Source organism: Pinus tabuliformis, chromosome Q (assembly GCF_031772625.1).
Source record: "Pinus tabuliformis cultivar Carrire ecotype Pingquan chromosome Q, CPIR1, whole genome shotgun sequence".
In the NCBI taxonomy this organism is placed as follows: Eukaryota; Viridiplantae; Streptophyta; class Pinopsida; order Pinales; family Pinaceae; genus Pinus; species Pinus tabuliformis.
This window is the reverse complement of record NC_142296.1, coordinates 114,201,775-114,219,474: the sequence shown is the minus strand read 5'-3', so window position 1 is coordinate 114,219,474 and position 17,700 is coordinate 114,201,775.

Genomic DNA, 17,700 nt, shown 5'->3' with positions numbered 1-17,700 from the left:
AAGCTTCCTCCTCAATGAACTGAACATCTCTACTCACAATAAGCTTCTTGGTGGATGGGTTATACAACCTGTAAGCTTTGGATTCCTCACTGTATCCAATGAAAACACATTTCTCCCCTTTGTTGTCCAACTTCTTCCTTAGCTGATCTGGAATGTGTGCATATGCCACACATCCAAAAACTTTCATGTGGGTGACTCCTTGCTTTGTCCCACTCCATGCTTCTTTCGGCACTCTGTTCATGACTGCTTTTGTAGGTCATCTATTCAAAATGTATACTGCACAATGTACAGCTTCAACCCAATAATCATTTGGCAAATGTTTTGCCTTTAACATGCTCCTCGCCATATCCATGATTGTCCTATTCTTCCTTTCGGCAACTCCATTTTGCTGTGGAGTGTACCTAGTGGTACACTGCCTATGAATTCCATTTTCTCTACAAAAACGTAGAAGTTCCTTGGAGAGATACTCACCTCCTCTATCAGTTCCTAGAAATTTGATATGTAGCCCGCTTTGGTTTTCTACAAGTGCTTTGAAATTGCAAAATCTTTCAAACACTTCACTTTTGTTCTTCAAGAAATAAACCCAAGTTTTTCTAGTAAAATCATTAATAAATGTTAGTATGTAGTGGCTGCCAGCAAGTGATGGAGTTTCCATCGGTCCACATAAATCTGAGTGGACAATCTCTAAAGGTGCTTTTGCCCTTATGCTTTTCCCAGATGGAAAACTTTCTCTATGTTGTTTCCCCAAGATACAACCTTCACAAAGGCTGTCTGGTTTCTCTATCAATGGTAATCCTCTTACCATTCCTTTTTTGTTTAATAAATCAAGACCTCCAAAGTTGAGATGTCCAAACCTCAAGTGCCACAACCAATTTGCATCCTTTGGTTCGCTTTGGAAAGCCTCTTGAGTCACTGCTGCTATTTCTTCTTTATTTTTTAAATTTGCTTTCATCCTGAGAGGGAACATCCTGTTCCTTGTCATCTTTACTTCAGCAATACATTGCTTGTTGGGTGCTCTATCCATGATGGTGCATACATCATTCACAAAGAAAACATTGTAACCCTTTTGAAAAAGCTGTCCAATACTTAAGAGGTTACGTTTCATTCTAGGAACATAATAGACATCTGCTATGGTTTTCTTTTCACCTTTCTTTGTTAAGACATTTACTTCTCCTTTTCCCATAATAGAAACTTTATTATCAGTCCCTAGTGTGACTTGTGACTTCACATTCTGATCTAACATAGAAAACAGGGCTATGTTTCCTGCCATATGGTTGCTGCAACCGGAGTCTAGGAACCATACATCTTCACTCTTTTCTTCAGCCATATTACAAGCTAAAAACAAATTATTTTGGCTAATATTTTCTCTAGTGAAATTTGCACTAGTTCTATTACTCATATCATGTTGTTTCTTTCTACATTCATTGGCATAATGCCCATATTTTTTACAGTGGTAACATTGGACATTGGATTTTTCATATCTTTGTCCTTGAGCATGATGTTGTCCACTTTGTTGGTTGCTTCCTTGGCCTTGGTTCTGATTTGGATTGCTTCCTCTTCCTTGAGCATTTTCTGGACTGTTTCTTCCACCTTTGTTTTGGCTTCTGCCTCTTCCTTTCTTGTTTCCTTTACCTTGACCTCTTCCTCTTCCAAAGAACATATGGGTCTTGAAGGCATGCTCTAGAGATGAGTTTTCATTTCTACTCAATCTCTGCCCATGCGTTATCAGTGATGCATGTAGTTCATCAATCGAGAAGTTTAAGAGATCCTTTGTCTCTTCTATGGTGGTGACAAATACATCGAACTTTGAGGGTAGGATCCTCAATAGTTTCTCCACAATCCTCCTTTCTTCAAGAATCTCTCCATGAGACCTTATCTGTGTGACCAGACCAATCACATGTGTGAAGAATGAGTCAATATTATCTGACTCCTTCATGCAAAGATTCTCAAAACCTCTCCTCAGCAATTGTAGTTTTGTTGTGTTCACTTTCTCCATGCCTTAATAGGCTGTCTTAAGAGTTTTCCATGCTTCTTTGGATGTCTTTGCTGCTGCTATCCTTGGAAACACACTCTCATGCACTGCTTGAGACAAAAAACAGAGGGCCTTAGAATCCTTCTTCTTATAGCTCTTCAACAGATCTTTCTCTGCCTGAGTTAACCTGTTAAACTCATTTTCATCTGCTGGTTCTTCAAAACCATCCTCAACAAATTCCCATAAGTCTTCGGAAGCAAGTAAAGCTCTCATTGTTATTGCCCAATAGTCATAGTTTTTCCCATTAAACTGTGGGAGCTGAGTATTAAACATACCCATGCTAGTGCTGGCTCCAACCATTCTTGCACTCTTCAAAATACTTGACTGTGTATTAAAATAACTGACTGTCTTCAATAGCAACACAGAAAACTAGCTTGAGAAATACCTTGGATTTTTTTGACTGAGTCTTCACTCTGCTGGAGAAGCTGCTGCAGCAAGAAACCCTTCCTTCAGCTTCTTTGACACCTTCAAAGAGCCTGGACAAGCTCTGATACCATGTTGGGAATTTTCTGTTTAATTCCAAAACAAAATAACTTGAACAGAAAAGAGAAAATGCTCTGTTTTAACCACAGGATCAAAAATTTGTTTGCTGAAGAAGAACAGAGTTTTTCACACACATAAAAATATTTCTATTCATTAATAAATACTATCTGTTACAAACTTCTTCCTCTTCCTGAGGGATTACATCAGGAACGTTTCAAATGCAGTTCCCAAAAACCTTCACTGTCTCTCATAAAACAAATTACTTTGTCTTAGCTATATATTTTCACACTGCTGTGTGTAAACAAAATCTTACATTTACTACTGTAAAGAAAAAATTCTTTTACATATGCTGTTGCGCATTACATTTCATATATAACAAAAATTACATACACTGCACTGCTGTGCATAAAAACATTTCATTTCATTTCACTGAACAACAAAGAAAACATTCCCCTTCAACGAAAACTTGATATATTTACGCTGCTGCGTATTGCATATTCCCCTTCGTTTTTCAACGAACAACCAACAAAACTCCTTTTGCACTGCTGCAAGATTTACATTGCAAGTTCATTGCATATACAATAATACAACAAAAAAAACATAACAATACTATTAGCTATTCCCATACTCCTGACAATAATAAAAAACATTAAAATTAAAAGTTTTACCTACATTTACGACCATAGTAAATTTTATTAAATGCTTTACTGATACAAACGGCGGTCAAAACGAAACTTCTACTTCACGTCAGCTCCATGTGCAGGCCTGTACGCAGCTTTGGTTTCAATCGACGGTGGACAACCTTGATTTCAATAGAACGACTATCGCACGGTCAAGCCAAACAAACATTAAGCTCCGATGAAACCTGTTTTAACAAAACTGCTGTGCACGTGTTAGTTGGTGTACATTATTCCTACCCTCTGGAGGAAAACCACTGCTTGGTGAAAAGTGGTGCGATGGGAAGTACTGGTGGTTTTCAAAAAAAAGTTTACGGTTGCTGTTTTAATAGTGCTGCACGACAGTTGAAATTACAATTTCAACAAGAATACCTCGAGCCTCTTACTCATATGAGCTCGGCCTGGCTATTTTATGGGCCTCCATTGGAATATGAAGGAGCGAAGAATTTACTTGGAAATGTCTTGTTGGACAGGAATTTCATTTTCATGTATTCTTTACTACTTACCAGGAAGGACCCTTCATGGGATGCCATGTTGTTGCTAGGCCCTACTGAACTCTATGGCCTATTTCACTACGCATATACAACACTAACGCCAAAATCAAGTTATAAATAAATTCCAAACATGAAAACCTTTATCAACTCTTACATTTCATTGCTTGCAATTGCTATGTTAACTTACTCTCTCCTGGGCTTTTAAACGGACTTGGATGGTTTTAGAAGGCCAATTCAAAGAGGTTTTTTGTTACATCAAAACCAGCAGGTTTTGGTAAATGTTGCAAACTAGTAATTACTCTCAGGTTTTGGTAAACGTTCCAAACCAGTAATTAGGATCTTTAGGGTGGAAATTACGGATTCCATAGAAGTGCAGTGATTCTTCCAACACCCCCCTCAAACGCAACTTGGGGGAATCAAACCTGGGTCCAGGCTTAGATACCATGAAGATGTTCTCTGTTACACTAAAACCTGCCGATTTTGGTAAACTTTCCAAACCAGTAACTAAGATCACAGCGTGTAAATTAGGAATTTCAGTGATTCTTTCAACACAATTCAAAGTCTTCATTGGACAAGGCGCATTTCATCTTTGATGTTACTATCAACATGCTATTTATGCAGAAAGGTCGAGCGGAAAATTTTTCTTTAATCAGAAAACCAAACATTGGAAAGACAACTATGTGAATGGATTCCAATTTTCAATGAAAGTGTGTTTTCTTCGGGCCGAAGAAAAGATATATAATATCAATTTTCATGAATACGATAAATCTTCCCTATTTAGAAAAACTGTGATGGTACTTCCAGGAATTTCCGCCGGCTATTGAATATCATTGGGCAGTAGTATCAATGTGCTTAATTTGATTTAAGCTGGCTATTGAATTTCATTGCATTGCAGTATCAATTAAATTAAATTTAATTAGATTATGAATTTAGGAAATGTTTTGGAATTAAATAAACTTAGTCATTTTCCAATCTTATTCTATTTTTTTCAATTCACAAAATCATAATTATAGCAGTTTTTTAGCATACATAGTCTTGCTTGGAATTAAATCACACGACTTATAAAAACTAAACCTCCGAAAATTAGACCACATAAACTATGTAAACTAAACCTCCCCACCCAAACAGTTAAACCACATCCTCCTAACCAAATTTTGAATCTTATTCTATCTATCTCATTACCTCAATTTTATCTATTTGATTTTAAAATATCACCCAAATCAACCATCAAAATAAAAATAAATAACTGTATGAACAGGTTGGGATTGGCAAATCCTTTTGGAAGTCATTTAAATTTTTAATTATATTCAATTTATGCGACCAAATCTTTTTGACAACGAGTCACTTGTAATTTTCCTTCCCTTACGTTTTATTACACCTATAATGTATTGGTTTGTTTTTTATGTTCATTGGGAATAAATCGTGACACTCATCAGTCAAAACATGCTCTATATTTTACTTGTATTTAAAAAACAAATTCATAGAGGGGAAACCTCTGCCACATGCATTATATAAATGGTGGTAGTTTTATATGACTTCCTAGAAAGAAAATAGAATAAAAACGGTTCAATGGATGATCATTTTTAATGAATTTTTTTTTTCTTGGAAAATGACTAATTCTATTAACTGAAAAGTAAAATAATATTACAAGAAGTTGAGGCTTCGGATAACATCACCCGAGAGCACTCAACACAACGAAACTGCCCCAGTACAGGGAGAGCCTAGGAGAACTAGTTATAGAAGACAAGAGAACAGATGTAGAAACCAGAGATAGACCAGCATAACATAAGAGAAGATCCGAAAGCAAGATAGAGACTTTCCCTAGCTGCCCAGAAGATATTTATACTGCCGCTGCTCGAGGGGAATAATAAAACTATCTGGCTGTAGATGTTGAACCAGAACTGCAAACAAAACTTCCTGAGGTTGACCATATGAAACATCAGTAAAACGAAAAAAGGTTTGTGCAGGCCTTGGTGGCTTTATACCTCCACATCCTCATTTGGAGGCATCTCCACCTCCTGACACGCAATGCCAGTCCACATTTCTTCAGTTCCTATCTTCTCGCCTTCTGGGTTCGCCGTGGGGTGATGAGTGGCCATGGAATTGCCTTCCTCGTCCACCAGGATGATGGCTTCAGGAGGCATAATATCGCTGGGAGCGTCACCCCTGTCGATCATCTTTCCCTTTCGATTCTCCGAACTTCCCTCTGCTGTAAACTACTCACTGCTTTAAGAATCCTTAGAAACCACGCGCACCATAGGATGAAGCTGGCTTTCTTCTTCAGAAAGGATTAGTGATATGAGCGGTGATCATTGGCCTATTGAGATTACTCTGAAACTTGAAGTGAGTGGTTTGAAATGCACTGTTCGGAGTCGGCCTGCGAGAAGGGCTAGGAGGAGGCAAAACCACCAGAGAGGAGGGGATAGTAATAGGAGGCATGGAAGGATCCATGGAACAACTAGCCTTTGAACGCCTTCGGCTACCTTAACGTCCCCCGGAGCGACTCCTCATACTCTGGCGCACCATGTTGAGGTGGTGAGGGGAAAGCACAGTGAGACTAGGGGCAATGGCAAGAGGGCAATAGAACAGCACAAGGAACCGCTTTGTTCGCACAAGATGGGCTTGAGAGTGCGGCACAATTCGAACCTCAGGGGCAATTGAAAGCTTGCCACCGATTGCAGAGACTAGCCTACCATCATGACCCTTAGTGTAACAAGACCACAGACCCTCTGTAGGCCAGAACCTAGAGCATGAAGGCTAAGCACTAATTGTGGAAAGGATAAAATATAGCGCCATGAATATAACAGCTGAAGCATCGACTTGGACGGACCGAGCCATTAATGCAGAAATTCCTCCAAATCTACCTCTCTTAAGGCTATCCAACTTGCGTCGGATGAAATCTTGGGAAGCCACGCAGAGCTGTAGCTGGCACTACCCTACCTATCCATCACCCATTAGGGGCATTATGTTTCATTAATTTCACCCGCATCCGGGTGTTCTCCTTCTTCCTGATGCATTTCCTTCTTCACAAGGTTGTTGTAATCCAAGAGTTGAGATTCAGAGGCTAGGCTTGAAATTGATCCAACATGAAGATCCATCCTACAATCAACCCCCATATTAGCAAGTAAGTCCGCAACTTTATTCCCTTCCCTGCGAATGTGCTTTAGAGTGATCACCTTGTTAGAAGAGAGCCAGCATTCAATAAGTTCAAGCCTTTTTGCCATTCTCCACCTATTCCTCACTTTTCCAAAGGAGGATCCTTGCAAGTTTTTTGAGACCATATTTATGATGATCTGGGAATCACCCTCGATTATGAGTGGGAAGAAACCTTTATCTTGCACAAGAATTAGTCCCTGCCAGAGACCTTCCAATTTTTCCGAGTTATTGGTATCCCATTCCTTTGAACCTAAGAAGGTTAAAAGAGGAGCCCCCTTGTGATCTCTGAAAATCCCTCCAAAGCCTGAATTTCCTAGGTTGCCTTTCGAGGCGCCATAAAAATTTAGCTGGTACATATGCATAGGTGGAGGTAACCATTTCTTAGGTGAATGGCTCCTTAGAGGCTTTGTTCCTTTGATAAGTTGTTCTTGCTTGCATTGGAGTTTCCAATTAGCCCATATGGATTGTTCTTGGGGGTTAGTTGGAAGATCCTCCTGGTACCAAGTTTTGAGAAATATGGTTTCCTCAATATTTTGGCAAATTATTTTCTAGATATCTTCCAGCTGCATAGAGTGATCCTTGAATATTCTACTGTTTCTCTCCTTCCATATGGCCCACATGAGAAAGCCTGGGATGAGCTTCCAGATGAAATTTAAAATCTTGCTTTGATAAGGGTTATGATCCCAGTTGCGCATAGTGGCCATGGTGTCTCCATGAGTTCTTCCTTCCTTTTGGCAGTGGAAACTGACCTTTTCCTAGAGCTTATGCGCAGTCTGACAGGAAAGCATTAGATGCTTGATGGTTTCCTCCTCTTGTCTACAACTAGGGCATATTGAGGGCACATGAAAGTTCCTCTTTGTGAAATTGTCCCACGTGAGAATCTTGTTATGACATAGGAGCCAGAGAAAGGTGGAGATTTTCGGCCATATGGAAGGGTCCCATATTATGCTCCAGAGAGGATCTTTCACCATATGTGCCTTGATAAGGATATTATAGGCCTCTCTCGTAGTATAGGTACCTCTTTCTTCATATCCCCACCGAAGAATATCCTTTTCATTAGAATGTTGAATTCTTCTTTTCGTTAATTCTGTGTCTAGTATTTGTTGGACTTGTGTCGAGCCCTGTCTTAAAATCTGATCCGCCTTGAGCCATTTCGGTACTCTTGGGTCGATGAATTTCTCCAGAAGTTTTTAACCTTATCATGAGATTGCATCTCCTGCTCCAGGGGTTGAATAAGATGGATTTGGTCCTTAAGTTTGGGCATCTACTGCCACGAATCTTCCCAAAACCTTGCAGTGTTTCCATTCTTCACTTCCCAAAAGTTGTGCTGCTGAATGAGATTCTTGTGCTGCTTGGCTGAGTTTCATATAAGGGAACCCATGTTGACCTCTGATATTCTTATTAGTTCCTCCACTGGGCAATTCCTTGCATACTTAGCCGTCCACAGAGAAGCCCAAGGGGTGAGAGGCTCAGTAAGCCATTTCCACCAAATTCTAGCTCCCATGATCTCATTGCTATGAGAGGGATCCCTTAAACCAATACCACCCCGTTTCTTTGGTAGACAGGTAGTAGCCCATTTGAAAATAGCCCACTTACACTTGTGACCATTACTGCCACAAAGAAAAGATCTTTGGAGAAGATTGATTTCTTTGAGAACCCATTTGGGTGCTGCAAGGATGGAGAAGAGGTATAACGGCATATCCTAAAGTACTGCTTTTATGAGGACAAGCCGACTTGCCATATTCAAAGATCTATGAGTCCAAGAGGATAGCAACGCCTCCAGATTCTCTAAGAGGATTTTTCATGAGGAGTGCTTTAGGGCCGAGGCAGTCAGAGGAGCACCTAAATATTTGGATGGGAGGGTGGCAATGGAGAATCCTAGAATACGGGCTATAGCTGCCTGAGTTATAGAAGGAGTATGGAAAAAGAAGATCTGAGATTTGGATTTATTGATAGAGACACCTGAGGCTTTCGAGAAGTCCGGTAGAAGGGATTTGAGCTGGCGAGCTTCCTGGACCGAGGGATGCCCAAAAAAGCATGTTGTCATCAATGAATTGCTGGTGGGTGAAGGCAGGAGAGTTATGAAAGGATAGGCCTTTGATACAATGGGATTGCTGAGCTGCTTTAATACTCCGGCCTAATCCTTCTGCCATAATGACAAACAAGAAAGGGGATAGAGGGTCTCCCTGCCTAATTCCTCGGGAAGGATGAAAAGGAGATGAGGGTATACCATTGACCAGAATAGAAAAGAAAGAGGAAGAGATGAGACTCATTACCCATCTGACCTAAGGAGCAGCAAATCCAAAAGAAATTAGAACATTTTTAATATACATCCAACTTAGGCTATCAAAGGCCTTTGAAAGATCTAGTTTGAGGAGCATACCTGGCTTCTTGGAAATCTTCAGGGAATGAATTATTTCATGAGTTAGGATGATACCATCAGTGATCTGCCTACCTTCGACGTATCCAAATTGCTCAGGCGAGATGATGAGAGGAAGCAACAATTTGAGCCTCGAGGCAATGATTTTGGAGACAATCTTGTAGATTATGTTGCACAATGCGATAGGCCTGTACTTTTCAGGTGTGCTTGGAATATCCACCTTGGGAACCAGGGCTATGAACGTTGCATTCACCCCCAGAAACATCCATCTTAAGGATCGCAACTCCTCAGCCACTTTCCAGACTTCCATCTTGATCAAATCCCAGAAATTGTGTAAAACGTTTGAGTTAAATCCATCCGGGCCTAGAGCCTTTCCTGCTTTTAGTTGTCGAACTACTAGTTCCACCTCTAGTAAGTCCACAGGCTTGAGAAGCAGTTGGTTATGCTCTTCTGAGATAAGTTTAGGAATGTTTCGTGTAATTTTTTCTATAGCCTGTGATCTATCTGCAATTCGCTCACGATGCATTTTCTTGAAGTAATTGAGGAGCTCTCTTTCAATTTCTTCGTGCTTTTCCACTTTGATGCCCTTCTCATTCTGAATATGAGTTATGTTATTGTTCATTCTGCATTGGATTGTGGTACTATGAAAAAATTTAGTGTTTTTCTCTCCATCTTTAAGCCATCTGAGTCTTGATTTTTGCCTCCATAACGTTTCTTCCTGCTTAGCCCTTTCTATGAGTTGCGCTTCAATAACTTTTTCCTGTTTTGACAGGTCCTCAAAATGGCCCTCAGTAGTAATCCTCTACTACAATTGCTTCATTTCCAGCTCGAGGGCTTCCTGAGCTTGAAAGATATTACCAAAAGAAGTGTGATTCCATCGTTTGGTCTTGATTTTAAGATGCTTAAGCTTTTGCTAGAATTGGAACATTTTTGAACCTGGTGGAGGGGAAAAATTGTTCCATTCTGAATTTATTAAGCCTTGGAAATCTGGATGAGACATCCAGAAAGCCTCAAAGCGGAACAGTCTATGGATCAGATTGCTAGGACGCGACCATTGAAGGGAGATGGGCCAGTGATCAGATCCTGAAAGAGGCAAGATGGAAGCTGCGAAGTCTCCACCAAGATTAATAGCATTGTCTGAGAGCAAGAACCTGTCCAGACGAGAAGCGATCTGTTGCTTACCTGCTCTCCTATTGTTCCAAGTAAATACTACATCCTACATGCACTCTACAGATAGAGAGAGTGGTCGTTTGTTATGAATGGCTAATAATTTCTAACGGAAAATTCGATCAACACAAATAAATAAACTACCTCTTTACTTATTGATTGCAATTGAATTACATTGACAATCATCGTGAATGATTAAATCTCTACACATGTGTAGCACCTCCCCTTTTTATATGTGTTTTTTATTCATAGAACTTAAGAACTAGTTATAAAATTAGGAATTGAATATATTTAATTTTATTTTACTTTATTCAATAAAGTAAATTTCATTACAATCATAGTTCACTAGGGTTACATTAGTGAGCATATGTTAGATTTTTATTTTTAAGTAAGAAAAAACACTGAATTTATATATAAAGTATAAACTAGTACATTTGTTTAGGAGAATTATAGTCATTATAATTGAGCATATCATCATATAGATCAATTTTCTAGTATGAGACATCTAATATATCACTATACAATATCAAACATGTATACAATAATGAAAAAGTAAACTGCATCCTATAAAAAAGTCTCATACTTCATAGCATAACAGTTGTCAGCCAAAAAAGCAAAAGACCATGCTAATACACCATCAAGCAAAATAAAAGAGGCATATCATAGATATGTTATCTCGAGAGTGGTAAAATCCCCGCATCCAAAAAATTGTCGCCTAGTTTTATCTCTATATGCATCCCATCCAGTGCATCCAGTGATCCCATCTTATACAACTTGTCTGCATTTTGGTTGTATTCCCTCCTAATGTGCTGGATCGTGTAGTCACTAAGGGAGCCCCATATATTCCCAATCTGTCTGAGCCATCGATGTAGATGCAGTTGATTAATACTAATATTACCCTGAATATGATCAATGGTCATTGAATACCCAAATATATGGATAGAAGGGATGTCCAAATATGAAGTAAAAAAGAGGAGACCCCATAATGCAATAATTTTATCTTTCATATTTGTACCCGGCCAGCACCCCAGTGTACCCAGAATTCCTGTTCCTTTGGTATTCTGATCCAAAAACCACATCCACAAATTTCCCTTTGTGCCTCTCCATCGAAAAATGCCATTGGATATATATCCCGAAGTCCAGGCTTCTTAGAAATAGTACGCATGGGGCCTTTGCTGTTGTCCATTGAGAAATGATACCAACCAATGATGCGATCCGTAACCTGAGTTGCATGTTCCCTAAACTTTTCAAAGATAATCCTATTGTGCCATTGCCATATTTCCCAAAAGAAAGTTAATGAAATAGTCCGCCATAATTTATTTTGTTGCTCCACCAGCTTAAGCATTCCGGGATGTTTGAGAAATTTTTGAGAGGGAAATCAATATCATGTGCAATATAGCACGAGATCTTCATAGAAATCAGGCATGTGAGCAATATGTGTTCATTATTTTCCACCACTTCCCTGCAAAAGACAAATACTCCTGGCCCTTTCCAGTTCCTCTTTTATAGATTTTCCCATGTTAAGTTCTTGTTTTTCCAAACAAGGCATAAAAAAATAATTTGATCTTAATATGGATTTTTTCTTTCCAGAATTTATAAAAGTCACATACCTCATTATTTTGTGCCCCTTGCAAACAAAAGGTATTATATATGTCCACCACAAGCATGCTACCAGCCTTAATCTTTCCCCTCCAAGTGATCGAATCTCCACCAGCCTCCCATCCGATGCAAACCCATTTCAATTCAGTTCTAATCCGCTCCCATTCCCATACAAGCAGACCTTCTAGACCCATCTCATCCAACCTTTTCTAGATAGGATAGTGTCCATTCCATGTAAAGATGGCCCGGTTCCAATATAAAATACCCCTACTATGTATGCAATGTATGAGCTCATCCGTGAGAGTAAATTTGCTTCTAATACCCAAAATGTTATCTTGGCCAATCAGAATACGATGTCTAGAACCAAAAGCCCAGCATAAATTATGTAGGAAATTGTGTCTGATCTTATTGAAACTGCACCATGTGGCAAACCCCGAGGTAGTCCCTATGAGGTCCCGACACATCCAAACAGAAAAGTCCATGTCCTTTAAATATTTTTATCTAATAATCCTACCCCATATTCCGCCTCCAAAGATACCCCTCCACGGTGCTTTTTGTAACATCGCCCATCCAAATAGCCTCAAATCTAGTATACCCCACCCTCCCATTCTTTTTGCAGTAGTGATAGTGGCTAATTTAGCCAGATGATATTTATGTTTGGAGATACCACCCGACCAGATATATTGTGCCATGATGCTATTAAGTTTCTTGATGATGGAACTCGGGATACAATATAAATGAGCCCAATACACACCCAACTATGTAATCAAAGATTGTGAGAGAATAACATGTCCCCCTAGTGAAAGACATCTGTTCTCCCACCCTGAAATCTTTTTATAATACCAATACACTAACCACATCCATTCATTAAGCCTGTATTTGTTGGGTTTTATATGATATCCCAGGTATGCCAATATCTCAGTACCAATACCAAATAAGTTCTTGATGTAAGAAATATCCTCCAGCATGCAACTACCATATAAAATGATAGACTTCTGTAGTTTCATAAGAAGCCCCGTAGCCTTCCTGAATCTGACAAAAATATGGGATAGAGCCATCCAAGTGATCCTATTTATCATGCCCATAATCAAAACATCATCCACAAGTTAGAGCAGTTATATTTGAAAAAGTTGTGTTTTGTAATTTGGAACTCAAGATAATATATCACATTGCAACTTAGAAAAGGATCATTGTATTTAGAAAGATTATTGGAAGAGTTGCAGGTATTACTCATGAGATGGATGTAGATTGTTTTTTTTTAGATCTGAGGTGTGGAATTATTCAGTCATTCCCTTTTAAAATGCAATGGCGCCCTCTCTTTAGGGAACAATAGAGGAATCTAAACTTTTTAATTTAGGGTGTGCCAATTAGTTTAACGTGGTTATTGTTTAGCTCAAACTCGATACAAAAAAATAATATGTGAGTACATTTCATTCATTGTTTAATAATTTTATCAAATTGCAATGGTGCTAAAACTTTATTTGTGAGTACATTTGAGTCATTGATTAATGGTTTCATCAAATTGTAATAATTCTAAATGTTCCAGACCTAAATCAACTAGCATTTAAACCTTTACTCTTCATCAAACAATGGTGGGTAGCAATACTTAAATAGATCAACATTGAAGAGCAAGTACATACCCAAATATAATAGTAAATCAAATTGAAATTTCACCTATTGTTTTAATAACAAAGGACTTACTTTACCATAAACTAAACCCAAATAAACCCAAGTAGTGACAAGTGGTGACCCCAAATTTATTTTTTCATAAGCTTTGTTAATAACTTGTTCAATGCTTACCTTCCCTTGTTTTAAATTCTTTAATTTTAGCTCTTATGTTTCAAGAGGATTTGGAATTATGAATGCTTTTATGGTGTACATAAAGAATTGAATGCTTTTACCATTGGATCCGGCATGTGTTGGAAGAAGAACAATTATGCTTGGAAAAGATCCATACAAATAGGAACCCTGCTGATATGCTCACTAAGATTCTACCACGAAATAAACGTGATTTATGTAGAGACATGGTAGGACTCGGTGTGACTTGATGACTCTTATTTGGCTTCAAGTGGGAGAATGTTAAGTGTGAAGCCAAATTCACGCAGGATTCTAGATCCTTCTAGATCAAATCTTTCTAGATCTCCACACCGCCATTAGTTTCTAGATCTTTCTAGATCTCCATCTGAATCACATACAGGATTCTAGATCCTTCTTCAGCCTCTATAAATTTGTAATTTCTCTAGCCAAGGAAAGCAGGAAAGCCAAGGCCCAAGCCTGTTATGTAATGCAAAGTGATTTTTGTTCTCCAGTGATTGTTTTATCTATTCCGTTGTTTCTGACTGAGTAATCTTGTTGTTTCTCCATTTGTCTGTCTCTGGAAATTGTTCTCTGCTATTCCCGTCTAAGTCTCTGAGTATAAATCCGATGTGTGTTATGTATGCTCTGATCTAACAATTAATAGATTGGCTTTTCACTTGCGCTTTTGAACGTAGTTTCCTTAGTACTTAGTAAAGTGAGTTATTTGATTTGATTTCAATGAAAATTTTCTTGTAATTGAATGAAAATTATGATCTAACCATTTTGCATGAATTAATTGAAATTTCACTTTAATTAAATATTCTTTCACCTTGCTTAAAATGATGATGGTTGATATTTACATGCTCAGTTTTGTTATAGGATATGATTTTATGTCTTGTATTTCAGAAACGTTTTAAATGGTTTAAATTTTTTCAATGGCATGTAATGAATAGGTTTCCATGTCTTGTAATTATAGTATAGGAAAGATGGAAGCATGTTGTCACCTTTAAATCATAGATCATTCAACAAAATAGAAACACCAAGTGATTAATTATTCATGATAAATGAGCAACATCAATATGACATGAAGGATGAAATATATATTATGCATAGAAGCATATGGCATTGGTATTATGTTGGCTACCTCACAAAACTACACCAATCAATTAATTGATTTAGCACCTAAATATCTATAATGAATGTTATCATTTGTGATACCCTATGTCTTTTATTAGTCCCCCAATGTAGGACTATATCAATCAATCTTCTTATTGACCAGTTAAATTAGTCCCCCAATGTAGGACTATAGCAATCGATTTTCTTATTGACCAGTAATAGTTTAACGTTATTGACCAGTAATAGTTTAACGTTTTCTTATTGACCAGTAATAGTTTAATGTTGACCATAACAACTTCTAATGTTTAACTTTATAAATAATTAAAGTATTCTTTTTAACTAAAAAATATAATTTGTTACCATGTGATTGGCTTAAAAGTTTGGGTTTTTTATTTCAACTTTTTTGACATGTGTCCCATGTCACCCATGAAATTTCATGACATGGATATATCATGGCTATCATCTTGTATTCAAAATAAAACAAATCAATAATTCAAACCAATTTTTGTAAACTAACTCTTATTAATTTTTATTAATTAATGTTAATATGGTTGTGTTGAGTTAAGATATCTAATAGTTATTAATTATAAGAGCTATATGTAAAAAAATAAAATTAAGAAAAAAATGCTTTCTAATAAATCAATAGTTCAAATTAATTTATTAATTAAATCTATGTATTGATTAATTATAAACACAAATAATATGGTTATGTTAAATTAACCTATCTTTATTTCATTCTGAAAATAAATAACTATATATAAATTAAACACTTTTAAATCCAAATCACTCCCAAACTTTTAAACCAATCACTCAAACTTTACAAAAATATATATGGAAATATCATATAAAATCCACATCCATATTAATAAATTTGTTTAATTAAAGAACAAAGCGTTAACTCTAAATAATGATATTTTTTATAAATATATGAAATGGTGCTATGGTTAGAAATGGATATAATTATGGCTAAGAAAATTAATTTTAATAAGTTTTATATTGAAATAAGAAGATTGTCATGCGGAAAGAGTCGTTAGTGCGGACTCAACCGACCTCCCTAGAAGCAAAAGCTTTCTAGTGACAAACAAGACAAATAAAGCTACCTTTCTCTAAACATGCATTGCAAATACAAGTAATCAGGGGATCTTTAACATACCTTTAGTCCAACGCTTTGTAGTAGTCCAGCCTCGCCGATCCGGATGAGCTCCTCCTTCTCTTCGAAACCTGCATTCACTAACAAGCCAAAAGATTAAATAGCACCTGATAAACTCATAAAACAATACATATCCATCATACAGACCAAGGAGTATATGAAACAAACCATGAATAACAATCTGTTGAGAAAAATAAGTTCATTTGCATTAAAAGGTAACAAAAGGAACCATTACAACCTGAGCCTTAGTGTTGTGCAAGTCCCTTCTAGGGTCCAGCAAGAGTTTTCCTTTACTTTGATCAGCTCACCCACTCTCAAATAAGGCTAGGAAAGGATGGGAATCTCTCCTCTCAATCTTTACAAGGGAGTCCTAATTCCAGCAGCATCTACCCTTAGGAATGTTCAGCTTTCAACCTCCCTCCCTTTGGCCCAATGCCTGTATTTATAGTGCTCTAGAGGAAGTTATTCAGGTCCACCATCAATGGGATAAGCCCCTCTTTGGATGGGATAACTCCCCTCTTGATGGGATAAGTTCCTCTTTGGTAGGGATACATGAACCATCTGGAGGCGCTCCATACACGTCAAACAAGCTTCTAGAAGGCTCTAGAAATGACCACAAGTAACTTTTTTGAAGTGAAACTTGCGCCTTTTGACCTTTACAGGAGTACGCACCCATTGCTTTACATACAGAGCGTACAAGTACGCAGGTATTGTGAACTTGGAGTGCGTACACGCAGGTAAGGCTAAGAGAAACTGCGTACCCAGAGATATATAGATTTTTAAAGACTTTCTCTCTTTCTTGGAGTTTGACATGAAGAGCAGAGGTATGAGACTTGCCAAGGAGGATAGTATGACAGTTGATGGAGCCATACTAACTGCAAATAGTCATGGTGACAAATTTTAGTGTAACAAAGATGAAAGAGGAATAAAGTAATTTATTTAAAAATAAATTATATAAAGAGTAATATAATAAAATATAATAAAAACACTTTTTTCTTCTTATTTTTGTATATTTATAATAAAATCACACTCTATGCTGATTAATATATAATAAAATTATAATATTTAAAAATATTCTTTCAATTTTATAAATAATTTAAATTTCACATATTTTTTATTTTATTTTTTATATACATCACTTTTCATTTTATATTCCCTCTAATTTTATGTCAACATCTCAAAACAAAATATGCATTAAAATTTTACCAAAAGCATTAGTTAGCTTATCAATGAGAAAAATATAGATAAATATAATTATATTCAAATTTCATATACATAAGACTAGAATTATTAATCTAGTCTTAATAGTTGATTTTAATTGATTATAGTTTAATTAATGATTATGTTTTATCATCAACTTCAAGTTTATAATTCTAATAATTAATTGTAATTGATTATAATTTAATTAATGATTACGTTTTAGCATGATTTTTTTAATTACCATTTTTAGTTTCCAATGGGAGCGATCGACTCTGAGATGAGGGGGCCTTGGCATCCCCACTCCCATCCACCTGTTTCCCATGCGTGTGATTAAGAGGATAGGTGTTGGGCTCATGGCCCGACGGAGGATGCATCTAGAGAAGGCAGGTATAATTATCATGCTCTAGATATGGTATGTGAACAGTCTGGTGTATTGAGCGATGATAAGA